At 34.2% G+C, this 6490-nt stretch overlaps 1 non-coding gene across 1 annotated transcript; it reads left to right on the top strand.

Moving 5' to 3' along the window:
* Positions 1 to 225: 225 nt before the first annotated feature.
* On the top strand, positions 226 to 327 carry LOC128290032 (small nucleolar RNA R71). Its single transcript, XR_008279673.1, has one exon. It is a non-coding gene; the product is annotated as a small nucleolar RNA R71 (small nucleolar RNA).
* The last annotated feature ends 6163 nt before the right edge of the window (positions 328 to 6490 follow it).

Genomic DNA, 6490 nt, shown 5'->3' with positions numbered 1-6490 from the left:
ATAGAGTATACCCGGGTTCCGAAAGAAGCAAGTATGTCCGCTTCATGTACTCGTGATGCTCGATTTGTTGGCCACTGATAGTTATTCCTGGCAATTCTATCAATAATCTCGTATGCATCATTATAAGACTTAAAAAGAAGGGATCCATTGGCCGAAGCATCCACCATCATTCTAGTATGAATATTGGGACCAATATAGAAAGTCTCCATTTGAACGCAGTAAGGAATGCCATGATGAGGGTACTTTCGTAATAACTCCTTGAACCGCTCCCATGCCTCATATAAAGATTCTTCATCAAGTTGATGAAGTGATTTCATTTCGGATCATGGTGGTTAAAGATGAAGGGAAATATTTCATTAAGAAACGTTCAACCAATTCTTTCCATGTTGTTATGGAATCAGACAGTAGGGAGTTCAATTACGCTCGTACTCTATCTCTTAATAAGTATGGAAATAATCCAGTCTCAAGGCATCCTCAGTCGCCCCGACTAGTTTAAGTGAGTCACTCATTTCCATGAATAGCCGAAGATGAAGAAGTGGATCTTCAGTGGGAATCCCACTAAATTGACCCATATTTTGTCACATTTAGAACATGACTAGCTTCAGCTCGAATTGTTGTGCCTCGACTTTGGGTCTCCTAATACTCGGATTGAGCTCATTGAATAGAGGTATGACATATTGTTGAATGGCACAGTTTTTATCATCGGCAATAATGATCGAATTGTGAGTATTATAAGCGAAAGTTCCTCCTAGATTTTGGTTTGGATTTTTTAAATTCATATCCTTGGTCCTTCTTTTGTTTGCTTGCCATCTCCTTTGTCTAAAAGTCTTTTCAATTTCAGGTTCTATGAGGAGTAAGTCAATAATTTGATCGATACTCAAACAAACACACAAAAAAAAAAAGGGATTAGAATTTAACAAAAAAAAAAAGAAGACCAAAATGCAAAATTAACAATTTCACATATAATGTATTTTAAAACAGTCCCCAGCAACGAGGCTAAAAACTTGGAACGACGAAAATGTGCAAATGTACACAATCGCAACAAGTAATAAAGTGACAAGTAAATGTCGAGTTATCGTACCCACAAGGACTGTGAAAAGAATTATTTATGAATGCAATTTTAAAAACACTTTGGTGAAGAAAAATATTTTGAGTTGAGGAGGTGATTTAAAAGTTGGATTTTAACTAAGGTAAATAAATAAAAAATAAAATAAAAGCTCCAATACACAATTTATAAAGATTAATTTAATCAAGATAACATAATTGTGTTAGATTAATTACAGTTCTTAACTTAGAATTATTAAACTCATGTTTATGTTGTTACGAATAAATTCACGGCAACTTGGTAATTTGCTAAGTTATGAACATACTTACCAAAATCCATTTATCTCTTGACTATATCTCTATGTTAATTCAACCGATTAAACAATTTTTAAAAAGCAAATGTGTTAATGCACATATATACTTATGAAATTAAAATAATCTCTTGTACATATCTCTATGCCAATTCAAACAATTAATTCAATCTCATAAGCACATAATAGATCATGTGAGGTAACAATGTGTTTCTATCTTGAAACAGTTTAATCACAATAATCTTGCAAGTTATGCAAGGCTAATGTATCGTTAAAAATTGTTGCTAATTTAACTCTCAGCTACCTTAGATGATTAAACATGCACTGATTAAGTATCGTGTCAATCAATTACAATTTCAATCCGTTTAAACAATTAATTCATTAGTTACCTTACAATTGTAATGCAACAATAACTTAGTCATGGATTTACTTAATCAAACATCGTACCTAGGCCTATAACAACACAAACACAATTTTAATAAATTAAGTAGATGAAATGCAATCAACCTAACATGAATTAAATTTAAGCCATATTAATTAAATTAAACATATTAACATCACAAATATTCATAGACATGTTTATCATAACAATAACAAAATTAAAACAAAAAGGGAACAAGAATCAAATCCGGTGTTTTCTCTATCGCTTGACTAGTTTTCTCTACTCTTCCTTCTCCGCTTGTTCTTGTTAAACCAAAGCTTCTAAGAACACTTGAATGCTGCTCCAAATGGTGGTTGATTGACTCTTTTTCAAGAGTTGAAATCGACAAGGGAATGGGGAAGAAAATGAAGAACAATGAAGAAAGAAAAATGAGATAGACGTGAAGATATGAGAAAGGTTGAGATGTGTTTACAATGAGTAGCCAATGGGGTATTTATAGGTTGATATGGATGCTAAAATTACCAAAAATCAGCAGCCATAGAATCCCCCCATGGTTGGCCACACATGTGCGAAGTTTGAAGGATTCAAATTTGCTATTTTAAGGTAGGGGCAAATCTTAAAAGACATGAATAGTAGGGGTTTCAATGCAATTTTAAGGAGTCTTCAAGGGCCATTTTGCAAGTCAAATAATCAACCAAACAAACTGATTGGGTCCGCATGTAGGATAGTTTTGGGCTGCCTTGTGCTCGATTAGATCAGTTTTCTCGGTTCAGCTCAACTGGGCCACTTTTCATAATTAGTTAATAATAATTTATTTAACCAAAATTAAATTGGATTAAAATTATAATTAATTCTGTTATGAATTAAGACACATAATTTTGGACCGTCTTAGGTTGAAAAATTATGTCACCGATATAAAATTAATTAAAATTAAAATTTTAACATGTTCATACTTTGAGTGCAATTTAATTATTTTATAATTATTATTTATTTTTTGACAGGAATATTATAGAAATTGCATGAATTTTAGTGAAAAAGGCATGAAAAAGTGTCTATATTTTCATGTTTCCAACGATGACACTTTGGCGAATGTCAGATGAATAATGAAGCTTGTTTTAAATGTGGTTCGCAGGAGCATTTTATTCGGGATTGTCCTGAGTTACGTAAAAAAGATAAAATTCAGACTGTTCGACAGAGCAATATAGCTGTGAGAGGGAGACCGCCGAGGAATTGTAGAAATGTGAATAATAGTCGAAGTGTGACTAAAGACTCAACTATGAGGTCCAAGGCTTGAGCACTAGCTATAGCATATGTGATCCATGCGTGAGAAGAAGCTTCTGCTCCATATGTTATTACTGGTATTTTTTCTATCTTTGACCCTAAAGTTATTGCTCTGATTGATCTTGGATCAACTCATTCGTATGTATGCACGAATCTAGTGTCAAGTAAAAATTTACCTATTGAGTCCATTGAATTGTTGGTTAAAGTATCGAACCCCCTAGGTCAATATATGTTAGTTGATAAAGTCTGGAAGAACTTTCCTTTGATGACTCGGGGTTATCACTTCCTGGCCAATTTGATGTTATTACCATCTGGTGAGTTTGATATGTTTCTGGGTATGGATTGGCTGACTTAGTATGATGTTGTAATGAATTGTAGATGAAAGCTTATTGTACTAAAATGTCAGAATGGTGAAACACTTCAGATTGAATTTGATGAGCCGAGTGAGTTGCCTATTGTTATTTTAGCTATGATAGCGCAAAAATATGTGAGAAAAGGTTACGATACATACTTTGCTTATGTTTTGGATTCTAAAGTGTCTGAGTTGAAACTTGAATTAGTGCTCGTGGTTTGTGAATATCCAAATGTGTTTCTAGAAGAGTTATCCGAGTTACCACCGATTAGAGAGGTCGAATTTGCTATTGAGTTAGTACCGAGAACATCACTGATATCAATAGCTTCATACAGAATGGCTTCTACAAAGTTGAAAGAGTTGAAAACTCAATTGCAAGAATTAACAGATAGAGGTTTTGTACGACCTAGTTCCTTGCCTTGGGGTGCACTGGTTCTATTCGTTAAGAAAAAGGACGGGTCAATAAGAATATGTAACGATTATCAACAGCCCAACAAAGTTGCAATCCATTGCCGCGAATCGACGATTTATTTGATCAGTTGAAAGCTGCAATGATATTTTCAAAGATTATTTTAAGTTCTAGTTATTATCAGTTGTACATTAAAGATTTAGATGTGTGAAAAACTACGTTCAGGACTAGGTACGGACACTATGAATTTCTTGTGATGCCGTTTGGTTTAACTAATGCACGTAAAGTTTGATGAACAAAATTTTCGAATTGTATTTAAACCGATTCATCGTGGTTTTTATAGATGATATTCTAATTTATTCTCAAAATTAGTTTGAGCATACCGAGCATTTGAAAATTGTATTGCATACCCTGTGTGAGAAGCAATTGTTTTCCAAATTTAGTAAATATGAATTTTGGCTTCAGGAAATTAGTTTTCTGAGACATATAGTATCATTTAGAGGCATTAGAGTGGGTTCGAGTAAAATTTTGCAGTTATTGATTGGAAACCTCCGAGAAATGTATCAGAAGTTAGAAGTTTACTAGGATTAGCTGGTTATTATAGAAGATTCATCAAAGGGTTCTCGATGATAGCTACTCTGACAACGTGATTGTTGCAGAATTATGTGAAGTTTGAATGGTCCGAGAAATGCTAGTAATGTTTTAACCAATTAAAAGCACTATTAATCGAGGCAGCAGTTTTAGTTCAGCCTGAATCGGGTAAAGAATTTGTAATTTTTAGTGATGCATCGCTGAATAGTTTAGGTTCTGTTTTGATGCAGGAAGGTAAAGTGGTAGCTTATGCTTCCAAACAGTTAAAGCCGCATAAAAAGAATTATTTGACACGTGATTTAGAATTGGCAGCAATTGTGTTTGCATTGAAGATTTGGCAACACTATTATATGGAGAAAAACGTCACATTTATACCTATCATAAGAGTTTGAAGTATTTTATGTCCCAGAAATACTGAAATTTGATACAGCGCAGATGGCTTGAGTTGTTGAAAGACTATGATTTGATTATTCATTATCATTCGAGTAAAGCAAATGTAGTGGTTGATGCTCTGAATAGAAAGTCTTTGTTTGCTTTGTGAGCCTCGATTATGCGGTTGCCATTGTCTATTGATGATTTGAGTTTAGCTGAGTTAAAAGCTAAACCGTTATTCCTACAATAGATTTGTTAAGCTTAAAAATGTGATGATGAGTTGATAGCTAAACGAAAATTATGTGAGATGACTCTTGATCATGTTTTCAGATAGGGTCTGATGATTGCTTAATTTTTAGAGGCAGAGTTTGTGTACCGAGGGATATAGAGTTAATTCAGAGGATTTTATACGAAGCTCATTGTGGTAGATTGTCCATTCATCCTGATAGCACTAAATTGTATAATGATTTAAGACAGTGGTTTTGGAGGCCAAGAATGAAGCATGAGATTTCAAATTTCGTATCAAGATGTTTAGTATGTCAGTAAGTAAAAGCTGAACATCAGGTACCTTGTGGTTTGTTGCAGCCAGTGATGATACTGGAGTGGAAATAGAAACGAGTTACTATGGATTTCGTACTGGGTTTACCCCTATCTACAAGAAAGAAAGATGCTATTTGGGTTGTTTTTAATCGTCTTACGAAGTCAGCACATTTGATTCTGGTATGTACAGATTACTCCCTTGAGAGATTAGTTGAATTATACATCTCTGAGATTATTAGATTGCACTGAGTACCAGTTTCTATTATTTCAGATAGAGATCCACAATTTACATCTCGATTTTGGAGTAAGTTGCAGAAGCTCTAGGTTCGAGGTACATTTTAGTACCACATTTCATCCCCAGATAGATGGTCAGTCTGAACAAGTAATTCAGTTTCTCGAAGATATGCTTTGTTGTTGTGTATTAGAGTTTAAAGGTAACTGGGAGAAATATTTGTCATTGGTTGAATATGCATGTGATAAAAGTTATCAGTCAAGTATAAAGATGGAACCGTACGAAGCTTTGTATGGTCGTAAATTTTGAACTCCTTTGTACTGGTTTGTATTTGACCGAGCTTAGTGAGAAAAAGATATACGGGTCAATTTGATTCGTGAACTAAAGAAAAAGTAAAAGTAATCCATGACGATTTGAAAGCAGCTTCAGATTGACAAGTCGTATGTAGATTTGAAATGTAAAGATATTGAATTTCAGATAGGCGACAAAGTATTTTTATAAGTGTCGCCTTGGAAGCGAATTATTCCTTTCGGTCACAAAGGGAAGTTTAGTCTGCGATTTATTAGGCCATATGAGATAATTGAAAGAATAGGGCCAGTGGCGTATCAGCTAGCTTTACCGTTAGAGTTAGAAAAGATTCATAATGTGTTTCATGTATCCATGCTTCGATGGTACTGATCAAACCCTTCGCATATAGTTTCTTCAACAGATGTTGAGATTCAGCCTGTCATGTCGAATAACAAATAACTTATCAGAATTTTGGCACGAGAGGTTAAGGAGTTAAGAAACAAAAGCATAGTTTTAGTGAAGATTCTTTGGGAACATCACAGGATAGAGTAGGCCACCTGGGAACCCAAGGGAGCTATGAGAAAACAATATCCTAATCTATTTTCTGGTAAGATTTTAAATTTTCTTAGGGGGGAGAGTTGTAACAACCCGTTTTCAGTGAAATCGAAACAGTGGTTTCAAGACCATA

The sequence above is a fragment of the Gossypium arboreum genome, chromosome 2 (genome assembly GCF_025698485.1).
Source record: "Gossypium arboreum isolate Shixiya-1 chromosome 2, ASM2569848v2, whole genome shotgun sequence".
NCBI lineage: Eukaryota > Viridiplantae > Streptophyta > Magnoliopsida > Malvales > Malvaceae > Gossypium > Gossypium arboreum.
Note: the sequence above shows the minus strand (reverse complement) of the source record. Positions and strands in the feature narration are given on the sequence as shown.